We start from the raw sequence: 14,792 nt of genomic DNA on the forward strand, positions 1-14,792 counted from the left end.
GTTAGTCACTATAGTTAAAGTTTGAAGTTAATTACCTCTATTGGGACATTAAAAAAGATTAAATCCCTCACAATAACCACATAACCACAATAAGAAAAATAAATAATAAAAATAAAAAATTACAATATTTGTTCATGGACACAGTATTATTGACACTCACTTCTTTATATGTTCAATATCAGACTTTTGTTCAATTTGATGATTTTGGTTGGAGGTATTTATAAAAAGTAAGGGAGAAGGCCATCCCTCATATTGTCTTATGCCCTATGTCTGCCTCCAAACAAAAAAGAAGTAAAAACTAAAAGGCAGAAGTGAAATCCACAGGCAGACAGCCCAGCACCACGCCCTGGACCTGGTAGTTAAAGATTGACCCCTGACCTAACCAGTTATGGTATCTATAGATTCCAGACATTGTATGGAAGAGCATTGTGAAAATCCCTGTCCTGTTCTCCTTCCATTCTGATTATCGGTGCATGCAGCCCCTGGTCATGTACCCACTGCTTGCTCAATCAATCACCAGCTTCTCACACAGACCCCCTTAGAGCTGTAAGCCCTTAAAAGGGATAGGAATTGCCCACTTGGGGAGCTTGGTTTTGGGAGATATGAGCTCGCCAATGCTCCCAGCTGATCAAAGCCCTTTCCTTCCACAACTCAGTGTCTGAGGGGTTCTTGTCTGCGGCTCGTCCTGCTACATTTCTTGGTTCCCTGACTGGGAAGTGAGGTGATTAACGGACAGTCAAGGCAGCCCATTAGGCAGCTTAGGCCTGCCCTGTGGGGCATCCCTGTGTGGGACTTAAGCTAGATTGAGCAACACAGATCCTGAGAGTGCTCCCGGGTAGGCAAGTGCCCCAGTGGGACACCTCACCAGAGCAGTGCATGGCAGGCCCCCGTGGAGGATCAACGCAGTGGCTGAACATCAGGAAGGAACTGGCACTTGGAGTCTGGACATCTGAAACTTGGTAAGACTGGTCTTTGGAACTTGCCCACTCCATTTGAGTGGAAGCGTGGCCACAGCGTGCCTATACTGGCACTTTAGTTTTTGTTTTTGACTTGACTTGGATTGCTTGATACTTTGGTTTTGGTTTTGACCTGGCTTGGATTTTGTGATACTCTGATTTTGGTTTTGATTCTGTTTTGGTATAAACTGTAAAAGTGTGTGTGTGTGCCCTTTTAACCTGTTCTTTGTTTTGTGGAGTGTGTGTGGTGTGAGCATGTGTTTTGTCTCAAGAAAGCATGGGTCAGGCACAAAGTAAGCCCACCCCACTAGGAACTATGTTGAAAATTTCAAGGAAGGATTTAAGGGAGATTACAGTGTTACCTAGGACACCAGGAAAACTTCGAACTTTGTGTGAAATAGACTGGCCAGCATTAGAGGTGGGTTGGCCATAAGAAGGAAGCCTGGGCAGGTCCCTTGTTTCAAAGGTATGACACAAGGTAACCTGTAAGCTGAGGCACCCAGACCAGTTCCAGTACATAGACACTTGGTTACAGCTGGCTTTAGACCCACCCACCCCCACAGAGGTTGAGAGGACAGCAGCATAAGCGGCTGGCAGAGGCAAAGAAAGACAAGCAGAGAGAGAGGAAAGAGACAGAGAAAAAGAGGCAGCGAAAGAGGAAGAGACAGAGGCAAAAGGAAGTCAAAGAGAGAGACAGAAAGTCAAAAAGAGAAAGAGAGAGAGATACAAGTAGTTAAGAAAAGACAGTGTACCCTATTGCTTTAAAAGCTAAGGTAAATTTAAAACCTATAATTGATAATAAAAGGCATTCTTTGTAACCCTGTAACACTCCATTACCACTTTGTTGTCAGTGTAAACAAGGGCGTATCCCAAAAGCACTAAGGCCACTGATAACCCGTAGCCTTCCTATCAAAAATCCTTAACCCAATGACCTGCAGATGGCCTAAATGCATTTAAGCTGTAGTGGCAACTGCTTTCCTTATAGAAGAAAGTAGAAAAATAACTTTTAGAGGAAACCTCATTGTGAGCACACCTCACCAGTTCAGAAGTATCCTTCTTAAAAAAAAAAAAAAAAGATGATTTAACATTTTTAACATTAACCACTAAAAATTCCCTTAACCCAGCAGGTTTCCTAACAGGAGATCTAAATCTTAATTACCATATCAAGGTACAACCAGACTTAGGAGGAACTCCCTTCAGGACAGAATGATAGATGGTTCCTCCCAGGCAATTGAAGGGGGGGAAAAAAAACCATCTATACCAATTCCAAGTTAATTTGGACTAAACAAGGTCTTATGAATAGCAAAGGATAATTGAAATCCCAAACTTACAAGGTTTTCAACAAAAGTAAAGTTTGCTAAAAGTTAACAGTGTAACATGTTTTATAGTAACTTCTAATCTTGTGGCCTTAGACACAGACATAAAGGAAGTTCACATTGGAAAAGAAGGGTTATCATCTTAGAAAAAAAGGGAAAAAAGGGGGGGACAGTATTTATGTAAAAAAAAAATGTTATATGGCATATTCTTGTCCTGAAATAAATTAACTGGTGATTTAAAGAAAGAAATGTTCGCAATAAGTCAGAAAGTTGAGGCATGTTGAAAGATTGTCTGTGAAAGTTGTGAAACAAAAAAAAAAGTTATAAAAAAAGAATTTATGCAAGAAATGTTGTATAATTTAAAAGTAATTAGGCCTCCTGAATGTAAAACTATTGAAGAAAGAGTTTATGTGCAAGGTGTATAAGGAGAGTAAAATATACTTCTGGTAAAAGGATTATAAGAAGGCATAAGAATGTGGAATTTTACCTATATTAAAAGGCTAAAAAAATTGTTTTGAAGGTTTAAGCAAGTTTTAAAATGTTAATTGTAAAGGAAATTCTGTGTGTAAATATATTGGCTAAAGTTAAAGGGGTATCATCCAGTTTTTTCTGTGAACTGAACATAAAAATAAAAACACAACAAGTTTTTCTTAAAGCACTAACCTGCTCTTTAACAAAAATCATAAAAGGTTAAAAAGTGTCTATAAAAATCTTACCTTATGGTCTGACATTAAAAATTGAATAAATATGTCTACAAAGTTTTATTAAAACTAAGTTTAACATTAATATAACAATAATATAAAGGTGAAATTTAGCTTATCTGGTATAAAAATCATGTAGGTAGCATTGTCAAATATAAAATGGTGTTTGGCTTCTTTGGTCTAAAAGCTAATAAAAAATAGGAGCTAAAGGAAATTTCTCAGTAAAAAGCCACCAAGGACTACAAAGTCCACTCTGATATCCCCACATTTAAAACAAAAGGTCAATTTCTTGAAAATTATATACTTGGTTTAGCACATGTACCAACCCCAGAATTTCCAGTAAATCAGCACCAGCCTAAAGAACACCCTTCTCATCAAAGAGTGGAAAGAAGAAAACCTTGAGCCAGCCTAGGAAGTACCCTACCTTGTGCTGCTAACCACCAAGACTGCTCCTCATACAGTCAAAAAGGAATGGACTCATCACACCTGAGTCAAAGTGTCGCCCCCTCCAGAGTCATGGGCCACAATCCCAGGGGAAAACCCTACCAAATTAAAGCTAAGAAAAATTTAACTCTTTCATCTATTCTATTACTCTTTCTTCTTTCCTCTCTCTATTGCTAAGTATCTAGTTATTAACATGAGCAAGTCAATTTTGCCTCAAACTATTGCTTTCCTTGTTACACTACGGGGACTTGCCAAGTCAAAGACAGCTCTCTACTTCAGAAAAGCACCTATTTCCCCCGACTCTCCTCAGACTAGTCATCAGTAAATTAGGACCATTTAATCCAGGAAGATTTCGATAAAGACCCTAGTTTCAACCAGGAGTCTCACCCCCAATGTAGAGCTTTTATGCCGTAATTGGTCCAACATTCTGTGGACCACTAAAGAGCAAGGATGGACTGCCTCAACCATTGTTTGTAATATCCTAAAGTCATACATTCATTTTATTAGAGGATCATAGACGTTAAAGACTTAAAACAAACTTTGGCAATTAAGACAGGATACCAAGATGCAAATGCCTGGTTGGAATGGATCAAATATTCCATCTGCATGTTAAGCAAAAGCAATTGTTATGCTTGTGTACATGGCAAGCCAGAGGCCCAGATTGTTCCCTTTTCACTAAGGTAGTCCTCCAGTCGACTAGGCGTGGGCTGCATGGTAGCTCTTTTCCAGGATTCTACAGCCTGGAGTAGTGCCAAGCTGTCTCTGCTATATCCCAAAGTTCAACATCCCTGCAGGTTAGCCCCTGAGGGTCATCCAGCTTCCGTCTCCCAACACTAAGTTCACTTCATGTCTCTCATGACAGGGAGGAAACTTAGTGTCCTTGGAGACCTGAAGGGATGCCATGAGCTTAAAAATTTTTAAGAGCTTACCAGTAAGTCAGTCCTTGTTCATCCCTGAGTGAATGTGTGGTGGTATTATGGTGGACTTTTGCTGGACACTCTGCCAAATAACTGGAGTGGCACTTATGCTTTAGTCCAATTGGCTATCCCTTTTTCCCTGGCATTTCATCAACCAGAGGGAGGGTGGGTAATAGAAAAGGATGGATCTGGTTATCGGATGGAAGAATAGCCATGCCACAACTGCTAGGAGCCACAGTCGTACTGGCTGTGCATGAGACCACCCAACCTGGCCAAGAGTCACTTGAAAAGTTGTTAAGCCAGTACTTCTACATCTTGTATCTGTTAGTCCTTGCCAAACAGTGGCACAGCAGTTTGTCACTTCCCAGCAGCACAATGCTAGGCAAGGTCCAACCATCCTGCCTGGCATACAGGCTTATAGAGCAGCTCCCTTTGAAGATCTCCAAGGAGACTTCACTGAGATGCCCAAATGTGGAGATCTCATCCCTAGGTTTGGACTGCTCTTACAAATTGGCTCGGACAATGAGCCGGTGTTTGTGGCTGATTTGGTACAGAAGATAGCAAAGGTAATCCAGTGTAGATCAAGGATTAGAATGTAGGCCCTTGCAACCATGGTGAAAAGGACCCTGGACCATCATCTTGACCACTCCCACAGCCATAAAAGTAAAATGAATCCCAACCTGGATCCACCACAGCCGCATGAAACCCCCAGCACCTGAGACCTGGGTGGGGGGCGAGACCAAGCCCGAACAATCTCTGCAAAGTGGCTCTGATCAAGATGACAAGCCCTGCTCCAGTCACTCCCAGAAGCTGACTGGTGTATGCATGACCGAAGCATGAGGAAACTCACTGTGGGACTTATTTTCCTTAAATTTTGGACTTGTACAGTAGGGACTTCAACTAACCTTCCTCAAACTAAAGACTGTTCCCAGTGTATACATCAGGTCACTAAGGTCGGGAAAAAAGTTAAAACTGTCTTTTTGTTCTATAGTTATTATAAATGTGGTGGAATTCTAGAAAGGACTTGTTTGTATAATGCCACAAGTGCAAGGTATGTAGCCCAGGAAGTGACAAGCCTGATGTGTGTTTTAACCCCTCTGAGCCTCCTATGTCCACAGTTTTTGAAATGAGATTAAGGACTGAAGACTGGTGGGGACTCATAATTGGTACAAGTAAAGTATTACCCAAAACAGAAGAAAAAGGGGCGCCCAAACACATAATCTTCAAATTTGATGCCTGTGCTTTCATTAATAGCAATAAGTTAGGAAGGGGATGTGGCTCTTTTAATTGGGAAAAAGGCTATATGACCAAAAATAAGTACATTTGTCATAAATTAGGACTATGTGGAAATAAATGTGGATATTAGTCTTGTGTCATTTGGGCCACTTGGATAAAAAGTGAAAAGGATCCAGTCTACCTTCAGAAAGAAAAAAAGTGGCCCTTACTGTACTGAGGGACAAAGTAACCTCTTAGAGCTAGTAATAACCAATCCCCTTTGAGCCTCGCTGGAAAAAAAGGGGAGCATGTGACCCTAGGAATTGATGGGGCCAGACTGGATCCTCGAGTAAATATCTTAGTTAGAGGAGCAGTTTACAAATGCTCTCCTGAGCCAGAGTTTCAAACTTTCTATGATGAACTAAATGTGCCAGTACCAGAAATTCCAAGAAAAACAAGAAATTTGTTTTTGCAATTAGCTGAGCATGTAGCTGAGTCTCTCAGTGTCACTTCATGTTATGTATGTGGAGGAAATGTAATGCGAGATCAATGGCCATGGGAAGTCTGAGAATTAGTACCTACAGACCCAGTTCCTGATGAATTCCCGGCTCAGAGGAATCACCCTGATAATTTCTGGTCCAAAAAGCATCAATTATTGGACAATATTGCATAGTTAGAGAAGAAAAAGAATTCATTCACCCCGTAGGATGACTTAGTTGTCTAGGACAGAAACTGTATAATGGTACTACAAAAACGGTCACTTGGTGGAGTTCAAGTTACACAGAAAGGAATCCATTTAGTAAATTCCCAAAGTTGCAAACCATGTGAATCCACCCAGAGTCCCACCGGGACTGGACAGCCCCCACTGGATTATACTGGATTTGTGGGCATAGAGCTTATGCCAAATTACCTGACCAGTGGGCAGACAGTTGTGTTACTGGCACTATTGAACCATCTTTCTTCCTATTGCCCATAAAAACAGGCAAACTCCTGGGTTTCCCTGTCTATGCTTCCCATGAAAAGAGAAGTATAGCTACGGAAAATTGGAAAGATGATGAATGGCCCCTGAGAGAATCATACAATATTATGGGCCTGCTACTTGGGCGCAAGACAGCTTGTGGGGATACTGAACCCCCATTTACATGTTCAACAAAATCATACAGTTACAAGCTGTCTTAGAAATAATCACTAATAAAACCGGCAGAACCTTAACTATTCTGGCCCAGCAAGAAACTCAGATGAAAAATGCTATCTATAAAAATAGACTAGCCCTAGACTACTTGCTAGCACCTGAAGGATGGGACTATGGAAAGTTTAACCTGACCAATTGCTGTCTGCACATAGATGACCAAGGGCAAGTAGTTGAAGATATAAAGATACAACAAAACTGGCACATGTGCCCATGCAGTTGTGGTATGGGTTTAATCCTAGGTCCATGTTTGGAAAATGGTTTCCAGCACTAGGAGAATTTAAAACTCCTATAATAGGAATTATAATAGTAATAGAAATCTGCTTGTTGCTTCCCTGTGTGCTGCCTTTTCTCCTTCAAGTAATCATAAGTTGTGTTACTACCTTAGTCCCACCAAAATGCTTCAGCACAAGCGTACTATATGAATCACTATAGATCTGACTTGCAAGAAGACATGGGTAGTGAGGATGAAAGTGAGAACTCCCACTAATGAGGGAGGTTCTCAAAGCGGGGGAATAAGGGAGGAGACCATACCTCATATTGTCTTATGCCCAATTTCTGCCTCCAAAGAAAAAAGAAGTAAAAACTAAAAGGCAGAAATGAAATGCACAGGCAGACAGCCCAGTGCCACGCCCTGGGCCTGGCAGTTAAAGACCAACCCCTGACCTAACCAGTTACAATGTCTATAGATTCCAGACATTGTATGGAAGAGCATTGTGAAAATTCCTGTCCTGTTCTGTTCCATTCTGATTATCAGTGCATGCAGCCCCCAGTCACGTACCCACTGCTTGTTCAATCAATCACGACCCTCTCACACGGACCCCCATAGAGCTGTAAGCCCTTAAAAGGGACAGGAATTGCTCACTCAGGGAGGTTAGTTTTGGAGAGGTGAGCCCGTCAACACTCCCTGCTGAGTAAAGCCCTTTCCTTCCACAACTCGGTGTCTGGGGGTTCTTGTCTGTGGCTCGTCCTGCTGCAATCGTACACATGTCCTACTTCAAATGAATGATACTGTCAATGGTTATATATTAAAAAAATAAAAAGATGACTTACATGTACCTCTGTTAACATTTGCACATAAACATATATATTTGCTGATAAATTCACAGCTAAGTGTTTGCATTTACTTACAAAATAGTGTGTCTTAATTTTCTTATACACTGCACATATAAATACATAGCCAAGTTAATATTTATACAATGTTCTTTGTGAACTAGTAATGGGACAAATCCACACAGAAACATATTCCTGATATAACACTTATGTATATACATTTGGGAACTGAGATGTAATGCACACAACACATAAGTGTGTTTTAGAGCTTTTAGCCTTGCTCTCACTCTCCATTTGTCAGCCAACATTTATCAGTGTTTCCCACATGCAATCTCAGAAGACTTTTTCACCTGCCCCTGATTCTACTTCTACTTTGCTTCTAACAGTAATAGTGGGTTGAATAGTATCCTCAAAAATTCAGGTCCACTTGGAGCTTCAAAATGTGAACTTATTTGGAAATAGCATCTTTACAAACGTAATGAGTCAGGGTAAGATGAGGTCGTACTAAATGAGGGTAGATGCCTGTATCAAAACATCTCATGTGCTCCATAAATATATACACCTACTATGTACCCACAAAAAAATTTTAAAAAGTAAATAAAAAATAAATAAGAGTAGAGTCTAAATCCAATGACTTTCGACCATCTAAGAGGAGGAGAGGCACACACAGACACACAGAGGAGAAAGCCATTTGAAGATGGAGGCAGAGATTAGAGTGATGCAGCTAACAAGCCAAGGAACACCAAGGATTGTGGGGAGCTACCAGATGCTACAGAGAAACAAGGAAGGATTTTTCCCTGGAGCCCTCAGAGGGAGTATGGTACTGCCAACACAGTGATATCAGATTTCTTGCCTCCAGAACTGAGAGAATAAATTTCTGTTGTTTAAAGTCACCAAATTAAATAGTAATTTGTTACAACAACCCTAGAATACTAATGCACCAACTTTATAGAAATTGTATTTAAGGCAGGATGTGGTGATTCATGCCTGTAATCCTAGCACTTTGAGAGCCTGAGGTGAGCAGATTGCTTGAGCCCAGGCGTTGGAGTACAGCCAGGGCTACATGGCAAAACCCTATCTCTACTAAAAATACAGAAAAACAAACAAACAAACAAATAGCTGGGTGTGTTGGCACGGGCGTATACTCCAAGCTACTTGGGAGGCTGAGGTGTGAGAATTACCTGAGTTTGGGAAGTTGAGGCTGCAGTGAGCCAGGATTGCATGGATTGCACCACTGCACTCCCACTTGGGCAACCAGAGTGGCATACTGTCTAAAAAAAAAAAACGGCCAGCATGGTGGCTCACACCTATAAACCCAGCACTTCAGAAGGCAGATGTGGGCAGACCACCTGACATCAGGAGTTGGAGACCAGCCTGGCCAACATGGTGAAACCCCATCTCTACTAAAAATACAAACAAAATAGCCAGGCATGGTGGTGGACACCTGTAATCCTAGCTACCTGGGAGGCTGAGACAGAAGAATCGCTTGAACCCAGGAGGTGGAGGTTGCAGTGAACCAAGATTGCACCATTGCACACCAGCCTGGGCAAAAAGAGTGAAACACCATCTCAAAAACAACAACAGCAACAACAACAACAAAACCTTGTATTTAAACAGGTCATTAAAATGTAAGTGGCTTCTTCTTTCTCTAAATGTAGGTTAAATGTACCTAAATTTAAAAATAGGTTAAAGAATCTTTGCTAGGAGAAAGAAAGAAAAAAAAAAAAGCTAGGTAAATATCCTCTCTAGGTGGTTTTGAAGATATTTCAGGAGCCCAAAAAACCTCTAGGTGTTTATTCTGGGCTAGAAGTCAGACGCAAAAGTCTGGAATGGTTAAGTTGTCAAGAGAACAAGGGAGACCTAGAAATCAAGGATCCCTGTCTTGCCTGGTAATGGCATAACTTGTCCCGGAGATCTTTTAAATTCTAGGGGAAAATGAATGTGTTATTCCACCTGAGAATCTCATTACTTGAACCAACTACAGGTGATAATCCAAGGTCGGTGCCACAACAGGGAAAATAGATTGGTCTCAGTTGGAGTCTCCAAGCATCATGCATCACACATGAGTCAAATTTCATGGTCTCACTCTCTTGAATTGTGTTTATCAGCAATAGCAGATTACATTATAAAAGTTAGTGGTGTGCTTTTAGAAACTGCAAAGTAAAGATCACTTCAAAATTGTATTTGGATCAAGCTGTGCTCTACATTCTATTCTTTGTACCTCACTGCTTATTATTAGAAATTTACAAAGGGGAGTATCAGAGTAGCAAAAAAAAAAAAAGGTCATTCCTATAGAATTCAGATTTCTATAGGAATTAGTTATTTCTATAAAAATAACTAATGCTTCTGAAACTCTTCAGTTGGCTTTTGATGACTCACAGAACCACAGTGCAGCATGAGAACAAGTCTGTTAAATGTATTCCCCAAACTTGAAGCAGAAAAAAAAAAAAAAAACTGAGGAAGGTGGCTATTTTTCAAATGATATAACATATGCAAAGTGCCAGGAATATAGCATAAGTACTCACTAAAAATTAGCTCCAATCACAGTTACCCAAAGCCTCCCTCCTTCTCCTCTTCCTCCAACTCCTCTGCATCCGCCTTCTCCTCCTGTAGTGTAAAAATCAGAGATAGATTGCCTTTGCAATTCCAGAGTCTCCACAAGCCACATACTCAAAAATAAATTTCTAAATTCTTCTCCATTTCCCATTGTCCTGTGCTTACTAGTACTAATTCTAACAACTAGGATACATCACATCATATACTTTAAGGCAATTGAGTATTTTCTCACTTTTTTTGCACAGAACATTAAAAATTCAGTTCTTTAGAATGTATCCATGAGCTTATTGTTTTATGATTTTTCCTGTTTTCCTGGTAAGGTCTGAATGTTGCTGTTTTCCAAAATTTTATATGGTGAAATCCTAAACTTCAAGGTAATGGTATTAGCAAGTGCATCCTTTTGGAAGATGATTAAGTCATGAGGGCCCAGTTCTAATTAATGAGATTAGTGCCCTTAGAAAAGAGACCCAAGAAAGCTACCTTGCCCCTTCCACCATGTGAGGACACAGCAAGAAGGCACCATTTATGAACCAAAAAGCAGGATCTTACCAGACACCATATCTGTTGGCATTTTTATCTTGGATTTCCCAGCCTCCAAAACTATGATAAAAACATTTCTTTATTTATAAGCCACCCAATCTATGGTAGTTTGTTATAGCAGCCTGAATGGACTAAGACATTTCTATTAGAGGCTTATAAATTTTTTTCTATTTTATATGATGGCTCCAAAAGAAAAAAAAGAACCCACATTATGGAGTATGTCCATGTCAAAGGGACATGGGAGCTAACTAAAGGAGCTCCCAGTGACCAGCACTGGAACAATTTGAACAACAAAATTAATAAACTAGTATTGGGTTACAGCCCCATAAAATAAATATTCATGAGTTTATACTAACATAAATAAACAATTGGATAAATAAATAAGAAGAGACAAATCTTCCTTGTAGAAGTACTTCAAATAATGTATCTAGAATCTGTGCACACAAGGCGGTGGAGCATAGCTCCTCATTCCTGAGATGTGGACTGCACATAGTGGCATCCTTGCAAAGAATACATTACAGAAAGGGTTGGGGGGGATGGTAACTGACAGTGGAGAAGCCTGAGAAATGCTATCTAGCCAGATGATCAAGGTTAATATCAACAATGACAAGGCATGTTGATAGTGTGTACCCTTGATATGATGTGATAAGAATGGCACTTTATTTCCTCCTAAATACACATAATCCCACTTGAAGCATGTGAAGAAGATTAGTTGCATGCCTGCTGAAGCATATTCTACAAAACACCTGCCTAGTATTTTTCAAAACCAACAAGGTCTGGATATTAGCCCTTTGTCAGATAAGTAGATTGCATAAATTTTCTCCCATTCTGTAGGTTGCCTGTTCACTCTGATGGTAGTTTCTTTTGCTGTGCAGAAGCTCTTTAGTTTAATTAGATCCCATTTGTCAATTTTTGCTTTTGCTGCCATTGCTTTTGGTGTTTTAGACATGAAGTTCTTGCCCATGCCTATGTCCTGAATGGTACTACCTAGATTTTCTTCTAGGGTTTTTATGGTATTAGGTCTAACATTTAAGTCTCTAATCCATCTTGAATTAATCTTCGTATAAGGAGTAAGGCAAGGATCCAGTTTCAGCTTTCTACTTATGGCTAGCCAATTTTCCCAGCACCATTTATTAAATAGGGAATCCTTTCCCCATTTCTTGTTTCTCTCAGGTTTGTCAAAGATCAGATGGCTATAGATGTGTGGTATTATTTCTGAGGACTCTGTTCTGCTCCATTGGTCTGTAGCTCTGTTTTGGTACCAGTGCCATGCTGTTTTGGTTACTGTAGCCTTGTAGTATAGTTTCAAGTCAGGTAGCGTGACGCCTCTAGCTTTGTCCTTTTGACTTAGGATTGTCTTGGCAATGCGGGCTCTTTTTTGGTTCCATATGAACTTTAAAGCTGTTTTTTCCAGTTCTGTGAAGAAACTCATTGGTAGCTGGATGGGGATGGCATTGAATCTATAAATAACCTTGGGCAGTATGGCCATTTTCATGATATTGATTCTTCCTATCCATGAGCATGGTATGTTCTTCCATTTGTTTGTGTCCTCTTTGATTTCACTGAGCAGTGGTTTGTAGTTCTCCTTGAAGAGGTCCTTTACATCCCATGTAAGTTGTATTCCTAGGTATTTTATTCTCTTTGAAGCAATTGTGAATGGAAGTTCATTCCTGATTTGGCTCTCTGCTTGTCTGTTACTGGTGTATAAGAATGCTTGTGATTTTTGCACATTAATTTTGTATCCTGAGAATTTGCTGAAGTTGCTTATCAGCTTAAGGAGATTTTGGGCTGAGACAATGGGGTTTTCTAAATATACAATCATGTCATCTGCAAACAGGAACAATTTGACTTCTTCTTTTCCTAACTGAATACCCTTGATTTCTTTCTCTTGCCTGATTGCCCTAGCCAGAACTTCCAACACTATGTTGAATAGGAGTGGTGAGAGAGGGCATCCCTGTCTTGTAGCCAGTTTTCAAAGGGAATTTTTCCAGTTTTTGCACATTCAGTATGATATTAGCTGTGGGTTTGTCATAAATAGCTCTTATTGTTTTGAGGTAAGTTCCATCAATACCGAATTTATTGAGCGTTTTTAGCATGAAGGGCTGTTGAATTTTGTCAAAAGCCTTTTCTGCATCTATTGAGATAATCATGTGGTTCTTGACTTTGGTTCTGTTTATATGCTGGATTATATTTATTGATTTGCGAATGTTGAACCAGCCTTGCATCCCAGGGGTGAAGCGCACTTGATCATGGTGGATAAGCTTTTTGATCTGCTGCTGAATCCGGTTTGCCAGTATTTTATTGAGGATTTTTGCATCGATGTTCATCAGGGATATTGGTCTAAAATTCTCTAAGAACTCAAACAAATATACAAGAAAAAAACAAACAATCCCATCAAAAAGTGGGCAAAGGATATGAACAGACATTTCTCAAAAGAAGACATTCATACAGCCAACAGACACATGAAAAAAATGCTCATCATCACTCGCCATCAGAGAAATGCAAGTCAAAACCACAATGAGATACCATCTCACACCAGTTAGAATGGCAATCATTAAAAAAATCAGGAAACAACAGTTGTTGGAGAGGATGTGGAGAAATAGGAACACTTTTACACTGTTGGTGGGATTGTAAACTAGTTCAACCATTATGGAAAACAGTATGGCAATTCCTCAAGGATCTAGAACTAGATGTACCTACCATATGACCCAGCCATCCCACTACTGGGTATATACCCAAAGGATTATAAATTATTCTACTACAAAGACACATGCACACGTATGTTTATTGCGGCACTATTCACATTAGCAAAGACTTGGAATCAACCCAAATGTCCATCTGTGACAGACTGGATTAAGAAAATGTGGCACATATACACCATGGAATACTATGCAGCCATAAAAAAGGATGAGTTTGCGTCCTTTGTAGGGACATGGATGCAGCTGGAAACCATCATTCTTAGCAAACTATCACAAGAAGACAAAACCAAACACCGCATGTTCTCACTCATAGGTGGGAACTGAACAATGAGATCACTTGGACTCGGGAAGGGGAACATCACACACTGGGGCCTATCATGGGGAGGGGGGAGGGGGGAGGGATTGCATTGGGGAGTTATACATGATATAAATGATGAATTGATGGGTGCTGATGAGTTGATGGGTGCAGCACACCAACATGGCACAAATATACATATGAAACAAAAAAAAAAAGAAAAAGGATTCTTTTTGGCAGAGAAAGGTTAAATCTCATCCGATCTTTTAATATCAATGAAATAAAATCCATACATCAGACTTCAAAAAATAATAATAATAATAATAATAATGTCTGAGGCGATAATTGGTACAATTTTTTTAACATAGACATGCCAAGTGCATGGCACATAAGTCTCTCAACTATAATGGAATCCACATTTGCTACCAACCAAGAAAGATTTCATACTTTTTACTTTATGTATAAGGAGATTAGTACTATTAAGTAGATAAAACTAAATTAGATAGTATCTTTAATACTGAATTTTATTTTATATTTCAGTTGAATGGTGTTTAATAAAAGAATAAAGAGAGAAAAAAAAAAAAAAAACCAACAAGGTCATCAAAAGGAAGGGAAGTCTGAAGAATTGTCAATAGCCTAGAGTAGCCTAAAGAGACATCACGACTAAATGTAATGTGTTATCTTGGATGGAATTCCAGAAGAGAAAAAAAAGGGATATTAGTTGAAAACCAAGAAAATCTGAATATGGACTTCACTTAATAATAATGTGTAATTCTCATTCATTTTTATAAATGTACTGTATTAATGTTAGATAGTAATAATAGTGGAAGCTGGCTAGAGGGTAATGGAAACTCTGTACTATATTTGTAATTTTTTTGTAAATCTAAAACTATTCTAAAATAAAAAAATTA

Source organism: Rhinopithecus roxellana, chromosome 2, assembly GCF_007565055.1.
Source record: "Rhinopithecus roxellana isolate Shanxi Qingling chromosome 2, ASM756505v1, whole genome shotgun sequence".
Classification (NCBI taxonomy): domain Eukaryota; kingdom Metazoa; phylum Chordata; class Mammalia; order Primates; family Cercopithecidae; genus Rhinopithecus; species Rhinopithecus roxellana.